Source organism: Chelonoidis abingdonii, chromosome 1, assembly GCF_003597395.2.
Source record: "Chelonoidis abingdonii isolate Lonesome George chromosome 1, CheloAbing_2.0, whole genome shotgun sequence".
NCBI lineage: Eukaryota > Metazoa > Chordata > Testudines > Testudinidae > Chelonoidis > Chelonoidis abingdonii.
This window is the reverse complement of record NC_133769.1, coordinates 324,563,033-324,580,013: the sequence shown is the minus strand read 5'-3', so window position 1 is coordinate 324,580,013 and position 16,981 is coordinate 324,563,033. Positions and strand designations below refer to the sequence as shown.

The 16,981-nt window shown below is 39.3% G+C and overlaps 1 protein-coding gene across 3 annotated transcripts in view; it reads left to right on the top strand.

Moving 5' to 3' along the window:
* The first annotated feature begins 4,929 nt into the window (after positions 1-4,929).
* The window catches only part of PDS5B (PDS5 cohesin associated factor B), a 281,843-nt gene continuing 269,791 nt past the window's right edge, over positions 4,930-16,981 (top strand). For 2 of the 3 annotated variants that reach the window (XM_032781999.2, XM_075061644.1), the window contains exon 1: positions 4,930-5,071. The gene's annotated coding sequence lies outside the window, so the exon portion shown is untranslated. Of the gene's footprint in view, positions 5,072-8,525; positions 8,612-16,981 lie in introns of those variants that run through there. The other variant, XM_075061643.1, reaches the window with a different exon arrangement.

The following is a 16,981-nucleotide window of genomic DNA, read 5'->3' as shown; positions in this document are numbered from 1 at the left end:
TTTGCAAAAATTCCCCTCCACTGTTCTCTCACCTGTACTAAATACTACATTGCATCAATTAAAACAAATGTGACCACCTCTGCCCATAGTATAGTATCAGAATGAGCAGTCAATTTCTAATGTCTCGATTCTAGGGCAAAAATACAAATAAATAATTTTTACACTTCTCTCTTTTTAACATTTTCAATCAAATGTACAAATGAGTAATTACTGTTAGTAACCTGTTGAGTAATTATCTGATTCATAGAGAGTGGAAAACATACTTGGTAGGTTCTCTTAAACATTTTGATCTGGAATGATAGAGGTTTGGACTTTTGGAAGTAAGTAATTTGGACTGGGGTGCTTTCAAGCACAAGCAAAGCAATTGGCTGCTTGAGCTTCTGTTTTATTCCAATTCTATACTCTCAGACTGGCTCTTTCTCTTCATCTGGTTGTGGAACTAGAGCAGTGGTTTTCAACCTTTTTTCATTTGCTGATCCCTAATACATTTAAAATGGAGTTGCAGACCCCTTTAGAAATTTTAGACCATAGACCACAGGTTGAAAACCACTGAACTAGAGAATGGGGTATTTCATAGCCTGTTACGTTCCTCCAGCAAGTTAGGGCTCTACAGATAAGGCTAGCCCTTACCCTATTGAATATGAATCAAAGGGCAGAGTGCAGAAGGTCTGGAATAAATGCAGTTTTCTTCATGGTAGTATAAATAAAAGAATTATTTCATAGACACCATGACCACATTTGTATTATATATAATCAATGCTGGTAATGTGTTGGATTTATAGAAAGAATAATAATCTATGCCCTGAATACAGGATAAGATAAAACAAAATGAGTTTTTAGAAGTGATTTGAATTAAGAGACTGTAGGATCTGCTGTATTGAAGTTGCGGTGTCATTCTATGTAAGGAGCAACTTTGAAGAAGTCTTGAAGGTAGGAGAGGGAAACAAATAAATGGTGAGATTGTCACCATGGGTGTAGTGAAGGAGACTTCAGAGGCCAGGAACTAAATCAGAGAATGAGAATAGTAGGGCCTGCAAGGAGAGGATGGTAAGGAGATCAATATACACAGAGCTAGGGGAAATAAGTGATTTCTCAGTTCGGCCAACAAACTGAAAAATCAGAAAAAAATATTAGGTTCGGTTCACAAAATATTTTGAATTTGTCAGAAAATCAGAAAAGTATGTTTCAGGTTGTACGTATATCTCCCTTCCCTCAGGTAATCATCCTCATCATCAGGCTATCAGCTATTCTGAGGTGGGTTGCTCTGAGCATCTCCTAGAGAAGCTATTCCACTTTGTATATATACTTATTTAATTGGCCCAAAGAGAGAGGTAGGAGATGTGGATTCAGATCCCTCCCCTAAATCAGGGAGAGAAAATTTGAATCCACATCTCCTACCTCTGAGGTTAATGTCTTAATCACCAGGCTATGAAGTCATTCTCATTCTTTTGCTCTCTCTATCTCTTTGGCCCAATTAATATTTATGTATTTATACAAAGTGGAACAACTTAAACAGGAGTAACTGAGAATAGAATAGCCTATAGCTTGGTGATTAGCAGGGATAGAATGGGGGTTCATTCTTGCCTATATCTCTAATATCCTGGGTGACAGGCCTAACCATTGGGCTAGTGTTATCAGATGGCCAGACACACTCACATCCACTCTCTTTTCTGAAGATGGCCCTGAAAATCTTTTTCTCACCTGAAACTAATTAGATCAATTCACAACCGTTTCAGGTTGACTGAAACTGCATTTTTGGGGAGGAATAAACTATTCACCTGAAAACTTTTTCCAGCTGTATATACACACACAACTTTGTCCTCTGAGTTCAAGGTTATTTCAGTGAGAAAAGAGTCTGGAGAATGATGTGGAAAAATTGAATCAGTGTTCTTTCAGGTTTTCTCTGGGATAGTGTTATCTTTTACAGTAAGTAGGAAAAGGGGCCAATTTTGCCTGTGGCCATTATTACTGCTTTTTATTCTTACTTGCACTGAAGAGCCAGAACAAGGGAATGTGTACTGAATTCTATTTCTTCATGTGCCTCTCTCTATCTAAGGTACTTGAATAGGATCATTGCCATAATATCTGAAAACCTTGCAGTCTTTAAAGTATTTATTCTCAGAGTAGTCCTGTGAGGTAGGGAAGTACTATAATCCTCATTTTTACAGATGGAGAGCTGAGACATAGCTCATGTTTATATTACAGGGACTATAGCAGCATGACCCTGTAATTTTAATAGAAATGTAATGCAACATATGAGAGTGTTCTGCAAAGCCTCATCACTGGCCTCAGTCAGTATGCACCTGGATTTGGCTGGTGTTTGGGTAACAGCAGCTCCTTGCTGTCTCTTGCAGCTTATATGGGCAGGGCAGTACTGCTGATTATCACCACTGAGGGCAAGTATCCAATTTACAGTAGTTTGCTCGTCCATTTCTCTGAAGTTGTAGTATCAGGAGCTGTTTTCTGCCATAGGTTAAATCCAGGGGTGGTGCTGGAGCAATGGAAGCTGAAAAATTGCTGCATGTATAGTAGGTTGTGTGTATGGAGTGATTATTTTCCTCTTTTCAAACTTCAGTGTTTGAATGTTTTGAGTCATGTCCCTTTACAAGAAGAAGAGGGAATGTTAAAATCAGAACAATCAGTTGGGAATAACAGCAGAGGCACTGGAACAATTTTTATAGAGGGGATGCTGAACGCCATTGAACAGAATTGTAAACCCTGAATGTGATGAAAGCTGTGCATTCAGCTGCTGTTATTACTTCAAGCCTGGAGGTGCAGCCATACTCCTAGCACCCAAGTTCTATCACCCCTCTGTAACAGTTGAGGAGGAAACAGCAGCTATCCCTCATGAAAAGAGGTGCTGTAAGGGCCCCCTCTGGAGGAACATTAAAGGTACTGCTGTTGCATCAAAAAGCAGTAAGAAGTAGCTAAGTACTATAGTTGGTAAACTAGAAGTTGGTATTTTATTTTGTTTGTGTGTTAACTTCTACAAGAAAATTAACACTGGTAGAGGAGGGGATAAAAAATAAAGGGATTTCTTTAAAAGCATTAACTTTAAATGACTAAGTGCAGATACATTCAAATGTGTGGGCATTTATGAAGACCTTCTGGTGACTTGGGATAAAATCTTAGGCTTCCTCACAGGATCCACCTTACCATTTTTCAGTCTCCAAATGTCTGTCCACAGCTGACAGGCAACCTGACATCATATGGAGGGGATAAGTACCCTTCCCTGCCCCAGGAATGAGGAGCAAGAGACACGTATAGAGATTTATATATGTGTCTAGCACTTCACACAACAAATAAAGATAAAGACAGATTCCCTGACCATAAAATCTTATAATCTAGGTAAAGACCACTGCAATAGGAAGAGGACTGGGAAAGGGGCCGAGAAGGAAAAGAATCTTACATGATCACATGGGAAATTTACTTTAATTATTATTGACATATCGTGTTCAGCTTGCAAGTAAAAATGTTTTCCTGAACTGCCAGTGAACAAATTTCCTCAGAACTCTGAAAGTCAAGCTGGGTTCTTTATTTTTGATAGATTATTGCCCGCAATAAAGATTTGTCAGGCAAAATTTTGCCCTCTTTTATACCTGTGCAGTGATGCTTTTGTTTTCAAGAATGGTGGAACAGGCATAACGCAGGGCAGACAGAGTTGCAAAGATGTAAAAAAGGCCAGGATTTGGCCTGGTCCTGGCAACTACATTAAACTAACAATTCTGGCAATGAAGGATCCAGTTTACTCTTGTAGACTTTATCTAGACTATAATAAAAGATGTTTTTGTTAGCTAGCATATTTTAACATATTTTAAAACTTCAGTGAAGATCACACATATTGTATTTTAATGTGTTAGATACCTGAGGAGAGTCCTAGGAAACCTGTCTACACTAGGCTAACATGTTAACTAATGGAAAAAAATACATTTTTAGTCTAGACAAAGCCCCTTGTATTAGCAGACTTGTTGACTGAAGTGTCATCGCTTTTTAAAAAACGTAACTGCAGTTTAAACTGCTTAGTTTTGTCTTCTGATATCCTAGCTCCCCTCTTCCATAGTGTTTACCTGGGAGATGGAAATAAATCACATATGTGCTCACTTTCATCCCAATAAAATGATGCATTTGTTGGAGCTGCTCAGCTCTCCTTCTAGCCCACTTCCAAGGTTAAACACATTTATTCATGATTGCTCTACTAGAAGTAGTTGATAATTCTGGCTAATTTTAGGAAATATTTCTTTTGCACAGTGAAATAGACTGTATCTCTCTCTCCCATCTGTCACATTGATTGCACAGTTCTCTCTGCATTTGGATTGTGCATTCTCCCTCTGTTCCCACCTCTTGCTTATGGTCTGTGCTTTCTGTATTTGGTGAACGTCCAAGTCACTACAGTGAGGTATTCTGCTAGTTCAAGAATTCCATGCTAGGATCAGTTTAGCTTGTTGTTTTTCCTAGTGATTGGTGTCCCGGCTGTTGGGCTACTATCTTCATTGCTTTTTCGTTAGGGGGTATGTGTTTTGCTTCCCTTGCGGGAAGTTAGCGCTTTGCGCCCAGGCAATGAATACGTATTATAGAGATGGATCACGCTTTCGTTCGGGTTTACTTTTTGGCCCTCTTGTGCTTAGCAGTGGCAGCAGGAGTTTAGTTTTTTGTACGTTGCTTAGGTGGGGGGAATCCAAGCCGACTCCGCTCCGCAGCCTTTGTGGCTGAGTTGCTCTGAGTCTGCAGCCACCGGTACGGGCTTGCAGAGCGAGGTGCGGAGTCTTGGCTGTGGAAGTTGTTTCTGTGCGAGTCCGGCTCGCTCTCGCTCCGCCTGCCCGCGCCGGCCGGCAGGGGGCGCTGCTGCTCCGCCCTGCTGCCTGCTCGCCTCTCTCGGCGGTTCCATTGGAACAGCCGGAGACAACTTGGCGCCATTTTGAAGCCGACAGTCAGACCGGGGCGAGCTGCGGAAGGGGAGGGAGCTAGAGGCGATTGGCTGCGGCTACGGCGGCGGCTCCTTTCCGAGCCCAGAGCAGCGGCAGCGCGGAACGGACCCGCTTGGCAGCAAGGAAAGGCGGCGGCTGCAGGGGAGGTAAGGCTCACGGCCGGGCGCCCCCCACCGCCCCGTTTCATTTCCCTTTCTTCCCCGCTGCAGCCGGGCCGGAGCGACGCCAGCCCGGACCATGCTGCATGGCCAGTGTGTGGGGGCGCCCGGCCCGGAGCCGAGTCCGCGCCCCTTCCCCCCGCCGCCGCCCCTGCGCGATCTCAAGCCTCTACACACTAAACTTGGCGCCCCTCCCCTTCCTGGCCCGGGGGGGGGGGTCGCAGCGCGGGGGCCTTGACCAGGGGGTGACCTTGGCGGGGCTTTGCTCCCCTCGCCCAGAGTTGGAGGCTGGTGGTGTGGGTCGCTCCCGCCCTCCTTCCCCGGGTGGCTTGAGCTCTTGCTGTTCCCCTGGCGGGCGGCGTCGCTCCCTCAATGTGCTGCTGGCTGGTGGCTCCTTGTGGCGGAGCCGTGCCGAGGGGGTTGACGATTGTGATTCTCCTGGCTCTGGCTGTCCCCTTGCTGCCTCGGGCAGCTGGCCTAGCCCCCGCTTAGCGACACTCAGGGCTTCCGCAGCCCCGTCGTGCTGCTGCCTGAGGTCGAGAAGTGGGGGAAGACCCTATCTCGCTCCCTTCAACACTCTCCACTATCTAGTGATCGGAGGCTGTTCAGCTAGGGGGAGGTGGTGACTGAGGAGGACCTGGATTTGGTGGGTCACTATTTGCAGCAAGCTCGTTTCCCCCATGTTGTCTTTTTTCACCACGTTCTATTGGGGTGGGGTGGGGTGGGGGGAATGGGTGTTTGGTTAATAAATTTGAAATGTTACACTTGAATTACCACGTGAAGGACATTTTGTGTGTAGAAAATATGTATTGTTTGAGTCTCTGGTCGAGGAATCTAGATCTATAACTTCATGCTGCTGCAAATAACTCTCTATCTGTTCTTCAAAACAAATCAACAGTAAATGATAGTGTACAAACCTGAAAATTCAACTGCAGTAGCTGAGCTCTTGCTAGACAGGATTTTACTCTAAAAGAAATAATGAGATTCCAAGTTGTGTGACTTTTTTGATTTTTAAATGGTTACCTATTGATAATTATTTCTTGTCAATTGTGTTAAGTTTGGTTTAACACAGTTATTGAATGCGCTCAATCTTTTATTTGATTTCAAGACTTTATGAAGTGATGGGGAGGCACTTTAGCCATGTTTAGTGTCTCTTCATTAACAGTAACATAGATAACAAATAAGGTAGACAATTCTAAACATTGAGGATATTTAAAGTGGAATACATCTCAAATCTTTGTCTTCAGGAGGGGGTATGTAGTGACATACATTTTCACATTCCCTCCCTCAAAACAAATTCAGTTGTCATCTTCCTGAAAACAACAGTAGGTTCTAATTTATTTGATCGAAGTTGGTATAGTGCATTTCATGTGTCAAATAATATGCAAGTTCTGTGTATTCTATTTTAAATTACTGTGTAGAACAGATGAAAAACTTTCTTAATTTTTTTTTTGAACAGCACTACATGTGCTTAGTTTAATCAAGGTAGAATTAGGAGTCAAAGTAGAATTAGGAAAATCTTTCACTAGGAGGCTGGTGAAGCACTGGAATGGGTTACCTAGGGAGGTGGTGGAACCTCCATCCTTGGAGGTTTTTAAGACCCAGCTTGACCAAGCTTTGACTGGAATGATTTAGTTGGGGCTGGTCCTGCTTTGAGCAGGCGGTTGGACTAGATGACCTCCTGAGGTTTCTTCTAACACTAATCTTCCTTGATTCTGTGAAACATTTGAATATATATTATGCACTAAACACCTTAAAAAAAAAAAAAAGTTATTGTTGGAGAATCAAGAAATATGCCACGTGCTCACCACCTACATCTGAAAGCATGTACAAGAGAAAACAATCGTTGTTATCCCAACACCTTATGCCTATGTAGTCAATCTGTTTTCCTTTGTGCCCATGTTTCTTATTGGTCAATGATAATAGCTAATACTTCTTTTGCACGTTTTACTATTATACCAGTTGGTTGGTATACCAGACTGTAGTTCTGTGTGTCTTGTCTGAGAAGAAGCTGAATAAACTAAAGTTGTAGAAATGTGAATGTTAGACTTGTGTTTTAGCATTCGAACTTGCTACGTGTTTTGAAAAAAATCAGTCTGATTCAAAGTAGAGATTTAAGTTGAACAGTTCAGTGAAATCATTAAGGTTTAAATAAAAAGTGACAATTGCTGAAATTTAATTTTTTTGAAAAGGAAAGGTGTAATTCTTTACTCTTGTCTCTCTCGTGTACATATTTTTTAGAGGCAGTGCTGCATGTCTGACTGATACGTTTTTCTGGTGAGATCTAGTTTCTGTCTCTCTTGTTTTATCTTTATTTTTCACTTTTCTCTGGTCTCCCTTTCTGTGTCCTATTTTTATTTGTTGAGCACTGATATTGTACTTCATGCTGTACAAGCATATGAAAAAAAATAGCCTTGTTCAGACAAAGCGCACAATTTATACACTTAAAATACACAGTTAATACACAGTAAAATGATTATCACGACTAGACTTAACACTTTTACATTATAATCCATTGAAAAGTTTCTTGGAGGAAGTGTTTTCTAAGGTTGGATTTGGAGGAGTCAGCATACTCCTCTTGTTGCACAGGAGTATTTTCAAAGGAACAACTTGGAAGAAGGCATGAAAATGAGTGGAAAGGGGAGCCGAAGTAGGAGATTAGGAGGGTGATTTTTAGGTACAGGAAAAATATAGTTGGAAAAATTAGAGAAAATTCATAATCTCTTCTTTGTTCACCTTCGTGGTGGGGAGTTGCTGTTTTATCATCTCTCATCAAAATTAGATGGGTTATGTTGGTGGTAAATACCTTTATTTTATTTGAGATTTTCTAAGTTAGGCCCTTATCCTCCCTCAGGATCCTCTAATACAGACTTCTGAATCAGAGTGATCTTCCATTGGGATCACTAGGACTATTGACAGACATGGGTCAATTTTAACATAAGCAGTACAGAATTGGGGCTGTAAGCAGTACCTGAGAATGCAGTCTTTGTGTTTGTGGATTAAATAAACAAAAAAACCTGTCCATTCCAAGAGATGACACTGGTTCACTGAGTAGTTTAATGTCTTATAACATTGCAAATAGTATGTGGGACAGAGATTGAGGCATAGAGTACAGATTTTTCACAGTAAACTGCATTTTATTATCACAGAAATTATACATATCTATCCCACACAGACTTTTTTTTTTTTTGGTAATGTCAGCTCTTACCACTAAAGTATGGTGTTACTACTAACTTTAATAGAAAGTGTGAAATGGAAGTGAAGAATAAAACCTCTTGGGTTCCCATTCCTTCTATCAGAATTTGTAAATGAAACTGAGTCCTTCAAGCAGGAAAATATAAATTTAGTGTGTGTTGCTCTCAACTTTGTTTTAATTTACACTCTCCTGTCCTCCCTTTTAATTGCAGGTCTCATAAGATATGCAGCTGTCACTGGGGCGGTAGTTGGTGGGGAGGGGCGCGGAAGGGTTGGATATGTGCCACTCTGTACAGATGTAAGAATCTGATGACCCATCTTTAGAATTTAGAAGTAAATAGTCAACTGATTGGAGAAACTTTTGAGTCCTACTGCAGATTTTCCTCGAGTGCCATTTTCTTACACTTGAGCCACATCTGCTGATGCACTTTTTTTAATGAAAAACTAAACACGAGTGTCCTTTAAGTCCAGAACCCAGATCATCCTTCTCTTAATCCCCTAATGCTCTGGTTGCCTAAATTATCACTTATATCTTTCCATGTAAAGAGGACTAGACTGTGACTTGTGAACTAAAGGCCTAGTTATCACTGGCTTTGGAAGGGCAACTATTGAATGGGGCTTCTCAGCTCTCTGAGCTAAGAGGTGAAAACATTATCTAAGAGTTAGTGTAGTCTGTTGCTTTCAAAGCAGTCCCAGCCTTTGCTTCACTGTCAGTCAAACCCAGTTTATTCATATGGGAGATGAGTATAATACAGTTAAGCCTAATACCAATTTCTGAGAGCAGTTAAACTAGAAAAGAAAAAAGTTGACACTTGTTCCAAAATTGAGAGATTTCAACTCTTGTGGCACTCAGTGGATGCAAGTAGTATAATTTGTAGGACGTGTCCAAACATCTCTTTAAATACACAAACTTTCCATATCCAGTTCTAAAACTCCTTTGAATTTAACTTATTTGCTTCACTTTTTTCTTAGCCCTGGTCTAAGCTACGAACTTATGTCAGTATAATATGTTGCTCAGGGGTGTGGAGAAAACAGCTCTTAGTGATGCCGTTATACTGACCTACCTCCTGGAGTAGAGTGCTGTATCGATCTATGCTTTCCCATGAGTGTAGGTTGCATCTTCACTACGGTGCAGCTGCATCACTGTAAGTGTGGATATGCCCTTAATGTCTCTAGACTGCTTCTGTATATATTTTTGTGGATATTGCAAATGAAGAACATTGTTTTCCATAGATTTGGCAAAGTGTATCCCGTACAACTCCGTTTTGATAAAAACAAAATGGACAGAAGTTGTAAGTTGAGAATATGGGGCAAAAGTGCGCCTTGTGGAAAACACTTTGTTTTAAGCATCCTGGTGAACTTTGTGAACAAACAAACTGAAGTTTTTCTGCTGTTGGGTTTTTTTTCAATGTTAAGGATATCTGTTATGTGACAATGAATATTTTAAGTGGTTTAGGGTGGATTGAGTTAAATCAAGGTGATTTAAATAATGATTCGAATGACCAAGTGGAAAGCCCCAATTTAAATAATCAATTTTAATCAGTTTTCTCGTTGTACTTCAGTTTTTTTTCTAAAGAAAGGTGCGTTTAGGTTGGTTGACGTAACCATTAAAACATGTTGACTAATCAACTAAATAGAACCTTTACATTAGATCTGGTACATCTTTTTTCTGCCTATGAGGATACACTATAATTATTTAAGCAATTTTTTAGCTTAATTTCATATTAATTGTATATTTGTAGTATGTTAGAAAACAAATGATATATTGCTTATTTACTAGATAATTTTTGCTCATGATTTGTATCAGGCTACACTAGGATAATAGCTGGAATTTAATTTAAACACAGAACAGCAAATAAAATGTATTTTTATTAAATCAAAACAAGCCCACAACACACTACTGACCTACTGTTCCATATTCATAAAGCTTGACTTCACAAGTTAGATGTTTTCCCTCAATTCTTTCTTTATATAGAGAAGAGATAGACACATGGATTAAGCATGTTTATTTTATATTTAAATGTTTTGACAGATTATAATAAATTTAGGCCTTAACTTATTTTGTATTAAATTCAGATGTAATTTTGAACAAGTTTATTTTTTAAAAGAAAACCATATTATAACTTAAATAAAAAAAATCTGATTTAAATAAAATCCTTTTTTGACTTGAAAAAACAGCATTGGTTTTTTTTTAAATTTTATTTATTTATTTTTTATTCACTGATGCACAAACATGATTTTGCACTCATCACCCTGCAAGACATTGGTAATTATTTTTGAGCATTTGTCTGCTAAACCCAGAGTTGTGAGTTCAATCCTTGAGGGGGCCATTTAGGGATTTGGGGGTTGGTCCTGCTTTGAGCAGGGGGTTGGACTAGATGATCTCTTGAGGTCCCTTCCAACCCTAATGATCTAGGATTCTGTTTTACTGGTTGAGATGAGTGTGAAGCTTTCTTATGGCTGAGCTTTTAGGAACCCTGTTTTCCTATGTATAGGAATAATCTATTCTAAAGAGAATAGATTTTGCTGGCATCAATTTATGGAACTTCTTTATAGGGAGTGTGATTTGTGTTCTCTCATTGTTTAATCTGAAGAGGCAAAGGGCATTTGGATTGCCTTTTTTCCATCTTGCTGCCTGATACTTGTACTGTTTTTCTGTGGATTCCCTCACATCTGGGCAGCTTTTACAACAGGGGTTCTCAGACTGGGGGTCGTGACCCCTGAGGGGGTCACAAGGTGGTTACCTTGGGGGTTGCGAGCTGTCAACCTCCACCCTAAACCCCGCTTTGCCTCCAGCATTTATAAAGGTGTTATAAATGAAAAAAAAACCCTTTTAAATATATTTAAGGGGGAGGGAGAAGATCACCGTCAAAGACTTGCTATGTGAAAGGGGTCACCAGTACAGAAGTTTGAGAACCACTGTTCTACAATGTGTTCGGGAACTAATATAAGATAAGTGAGATATATTAACATGTGGTGCTATATTACTAGCTGGAGGTAGAAGGGAGAATTTGGAGTGCCCCAGATGACCACTTGTTTACTCCAGCCCAAACTTTTCACCTCCACTTGAGCTGGAACCCTATTGCATCCCGTCAGGGTTTTGGTGGAATTAGTTTGAAAGAGTCAGCAGTCAGAAGTGTATTGTCCTTCATGAGGTGCAGGTTGCCTGATACAGTTGGGACAATGTGTATCCTACAGTGTGTATCCTAGTAGTGTTTCTGTAGTTAAGGTTGAAGATACAATTGTAAGTTCCATGTTTTCATGTTCATGTAACTTACTGAAAAAATTACCTGTTTGCTTGAAGTTCATGTATAGTCTCAATCCATCCTTTTTTTTTTGTTTTTGTTTTTGAAAGCTTGATAGAATTATGTTTGGCTGTTTTGAGAATTCAAAACATTTTACAAGTGTTTTTCCTAAACAGAGAAATTTTTGGAAGTACTATGTATAATTATATAACTTGTATGGCTTTATAAAAGCACCTTTTAAACTAAGTTTGTAGTTCTCATTGGTCCATTACCTCATCCTCTTTCATATACCTCCTTAAGACCCATCTCTGCTTGCCTACAAAACTCTACCTGCTGATCATGGTTAAGTAGGTGACAGATTCTGTCCATTCTTTTCACTTACTAACTTGCCCATTCCTTGCCCTAACTACCACCCCTTTCCCCATCCTGTTAAAAATTTTTTTTTAACAAAAACTGACAAAACATTTAACCAATAAATCTGTGCTGAATCTTCACCTTATTAATTTTTGTTATATTCCATTTGTCAACCTCTTGTCTGTGTCTTCAGGACAGGGATTGTGCTTTCCTCTGTGTCTTTGTCTATATGCACACAACTTGTATTGGTTTAATCTAAAATTGTTTAAATTTTATTTAGCAAATGAAGCTAAATATACATCCCAGCTGTGTAAGTCAGTTCTGTTTGTACAGTGCCCAGTAAAATGACTATAGTAACTGGGGTCTTTAGGTATTCATATATAAATGTTTGTTAATAAAAATTGAGAAGTGTCTTGATTATTTTTCTTCAAATATATCTGAGTTAGAAAACGTAGTATATTGTACATTGGCTTTTTTTCTATTTTTAATAATTTAGGAAAGTGCAAGATTTTAATAAGCATAGGAGTACAAGTATTTTGGGCATCATACAGTTTAAATAAAAGTTTAGGCATAATATGAACCAGATTAGTTTTACCTGAGTGGCATATTTTAATCAATGTCATTTTTTTAAAAGCATTACACTGTCATCTTAAACATCCCTTGACTCTGCTGGCATCTTTGCCAAACACCTCGAGCCATGCACACCACGAACCCAGATGTGTTTAACTGGATGTGTTCAATTGTACGTTGAATTAAAATTTTATGTGCTCTCAGCTGTATGGCCAGAGGGCATGTAACTGCTTAACTGGGCCCTTTCCAGTGGTACCTTATTACTCAAGTAATACTTCTAAAGCCTAGATTTTTGTTTGTGAAGTTGGAGGAGAGATCAATATCCAGGCACTATCCTGAGTCCTGCAATTTAAAATTTTTAGTTTTTTCTTCTCTGCCTTTCCTGGATTTTTTTGCACTTCTTTGCTCTCATCTCTTGTTAGCAGATTTACCCTTCCCTTATGTGTGGGAGGCTGAAGGAGTTTCTAGGATCTACCTTTTTACTTATCCTGAGATAGGGTAGAAGGAATGTCTCTAGTGTTAGGATAGGAGTTTTAAGGCTTTCTGATTTTTGCTACCCTATTTATAATGGTGTGTTAGTAACTTGGTGTTTAGGGTTTGGTTGTACTGGTGTGTCCTGAACCAAGGAAGGAAGAAACAAACAAAACGTTAAAATGAATTTTTACTCAATCCTGTATTTTACATAATCTCCCTTACTCCATAGATCTGAAGAAGAGTTCTGTGTAAGCTTGGAAGTTAGTGAAAGAGACAGATACTGGTCCAATGAAAGCTATTACCTCAACCACCTTGTCTCCTTTATTCCCTCTGATTTGTATGGGGATTTTAAAGGGGGAAAACTCTTTGAGTTTCTCAAATAGTATTAAATGTCTTTGTTGAGGAGTTTTAGGTGGTAACTCTGTTACATTTTGTTATTAAAGACAGATTCTGTTTCCTAAAAGACAATTCAAGATGTACACACAAATGGAGAGAAGATTTATAGTAGTATCAAGAGGCTGCTATTGTACAAGTTAGTGTAAAAACATAGAAAGCTCTCAGTTCACTGTGAGATTGAGTAAATTGCCATGCTCCCCAGGAAAAAAAAATCTCCCAAAGAGAGGGCAACTTTGGTTGCGTTTGAGAAGACAATCAGCACAAATTTCTTGATAGTGCATTTACTCCAACTATTTTTAAAAATTATCCAAAGCCTTGAAAACCCCTAATTAGTTTTTTCTAAACTTAGTTTACAAATTCATTTGGTTCTGTTTTATGCTTTACTTTAAAAAAATTCATGTTATTGATTTAAAACAACCATCCTGGCATCCATTGTCCACCTTAGACAGTTCAAAATTTCAACCCAGAATGGGATTTCACACAGCTTTCTTTTGTACCTTTTCATTGCTGTTCTTTGTCAACTGGTTGGGCTGTTAAAATTGCTTAACCATCACTCTTCCTCCCCAGGGACAGTTCAGAGGATACCGTCTGCTGTCAGTAGATCAAGAGTACTAGGCAGTCTTCTCCTTTCTATTTGTATGTTACCTTCTCTGCTTCAGTTGTTTCCCTCACTATTTTTCTTTTCCCAGTTTTATTTGGTCTTTTGTCCCTTGAGATTTTTCTTTCTTTGTCTGTGGTCTCAAACTTGATACTACTGTTGTCTATAATGCTAAATGTGTACATAAGTACTACAAAGATTGACCTTCAAAAAAGCGAAATGCAGAATAATGTAAAAATGTTTGAGACTTGTATATTGAAACAAAGATTGTGCCTGTGTTTAATTCATTAAAATGACGTAATTATGCACTATTTTCAGTTGACAATGTAAAGAAAAGGATGATATTTCAAGGCTGGAAAAAGAGGCGAACAGTTGTGCACCACTCCTCACTGCACCCCAAAATATTTTCCTGACTGCACAGGGAGGATTATGCCTTTGTTTTTAAGTTTATGGCTGTAGCCTATTTGGATTATGAAATTTTTGGTTGACAGAAGTATGTATGGTGGTCCCCCCTTTTTTTTGTCCACTTTACCGGAATCTGAAAGATTGAGAGAGAGGGATTTCTGTGTGAGACTGATTAAGGCAGTTGTCCTTATTGCGGAATCAAGTTCGAGAAGATTAGTACTAATCTTTGCTTGCTTCCCATCTAAAACTGTAGCATTGTCTGACAGTATCAGGACTTCTCATTCCCTAGCATGTAAGGTTTGAAGTTTTTGTAGTGTTCTTCTGCCCTCATCTCTAGGATACTGATGGGTGGTCTGGCTTGAGAGTATTTGTTAGGCTAGCTGAGGTGTATAAGTGGGTACCTGACCTGATTAGAATCCGATATCTTGAAAATTCATTCTGGATCTGATAGTTCTCTGCTTTTCTTGAAAATTGTAATCTCTCTGATACAGGGTTAGGGAGTGAAGAGGTTTTAAAGGGGGTGAATTCTGGTGCAGTTTTATTGGACTCTGTTTTAGGAGTAATTATTTCTGAGGTGTTGCCCAGATGAACTTTCCAGGAGAGACATCACAGAATTCAAATGGCCTTATCTTACCACCCATTTCCACCTTCAGCCAAAGAGATGGACTGAGTATATTAATCAGTGAGTCTTTATTAATCAGAGAAGTTAGATTGCGCCAGGGCACATCCAAATAAGTGAGCATCTCTTTTGTTTGATTGGTTTAATGAACTTGGAATTCCTCTTGGAGACATTTGTTGTAGCATCTTGAGGCCTTGGAATATAGCTTTTTGAGAAGAGGATGGTAGTGGTACCAAGGACTTTATGTGGTTAAAATGAGCTTCTGGAACTATTTTTCTTTTGACAGTTTCAGATACAAAACTCTGAGCCTTTAGAAATAACCTTGTTTGCTTTGCCTTCTGTCTCTAAAAGTATAAACATGAGGTGTTGCTTGCTCTGGGAATAAAAGCTGAACAAGGAAATGCCTTCCTGCCAGGCATTTCAAGCTCTTTAAATTCCCATCATAGACAAGTATGGAATCTTATTAATCACATTGCCTAAAGCCAGAACACACTTATCCAATCCCTCATTTCAGGCCAATGCTATCAGCTATTACTGCTGTAATTTATATCTATATTTAAACTACTTAAACATACTGATTAATAAAAATGTGAAGCTAAACAAAGACTGTTTTAAGACCACATTCACAAATGGAAAGAAAACAGATTTATTGGGAGCCTGGGCTTTTATAACTGAATGGAACTCCCAGTTCACTGCTTGAAGCATATATATCCCTAATAATTTAAACTGCTATAGAATTGTCCTGAGATCAGGAAGCACAATTCATCGTTCTTTTAGTGATACAGTAGGGATCTGCAGAGGCAACTTCATGAGAACAAATGCATCGCTGAATTATCTCAGATGAAGTAAGTTATTGAATCTAGATTTCATTACAGTTGTTACTGAACTGTAATATATTGAATCCTGCCAAGCTTAGTCGTTATGGATTGAAATAGGATTTGTTTTATTTGTCTTCCAAGGACCAAGAAGGAAAGTTGAATACTATACATGAAGACTATTACAACTATGTATTTATCATGGCTGTATTTATAGCAAAAACTGACACTTTTTAAATAAAAATTATGGTTTCTGCCTCTGGCCAGCTTGCTACTAAATAAGTCCTTCATGAATTTTTACAAATTGGTTCTTTGTAAGTCTCATGTAGTGGAGTAAATTTTTAAATGGTTTTAAACCATAGAAGAATATCTTCTCTTAAATTCCCTTGACGCACAACTTAAAATCTTTGATCTGACTTTTCCTTTAATTAAACTATGAATTTTGCACTACTTCTCGTAATACTATCACTCTTCCAATTTTGATGATGCAAATAAGAATTACTTGCCAGAGTTTCTTATTTAAGAGTTGAGATTTTAAACTCTTAAAACTTTGAACCTGTTTATTTTTACTGATGCCTTCAGTCCATCCTGCAAAATAGTACCTATGGATGGAATTTGATCTTGTAGCCTTAAATTTTGCATGCGTAAACTGAATGAACCGCTGTCTGTCTTTATACTCTAATAATTAAAAAGAAGTACATGACATGTTTCAAATGGAGTTTGAAGAAATAAAACTATTCGTATACCAAGGTGGAAAATGCAATATAATTACCGTATATACTCGTTGATAAGCTGAATGTTTGTTTTTTTAGTAAAAAAGGGAAGCATCAAAGAAGGGAGTCGGCTTGTGAACAGGTATAGAGAGGGAGAGGTGGGACACAGCCCCTTCCTCCCATCAGAGGGGGCAAGGAGAGGTAGCACAGCCAGCAGAACCAGAAAGGAAGAGTTGGGGCCCGAGTTTCTCTGCTTCTGGCCATGCTGCTCTCCCCCTAGCTTCCGAAGCAGCTGCAGCTCTGGGGCTGGTAGGCTGCAGCCGCTTGGCCCGCTGGAGCAGGCTGCGGCCAGGCCAGAGACATCCTCTCCTGGCCCACACCAGCTAAGATGGGAAGGGATGAGGTGGGGAGAGTGTGAGGTGGGGCCTCCAGGCTAGGGTGAGGTCATGTGGGGGGTGGTCACAGTGGTTACTCTCCTGACCCCCAGCTTCTTTTCTCTCCCCCCCCCCACACC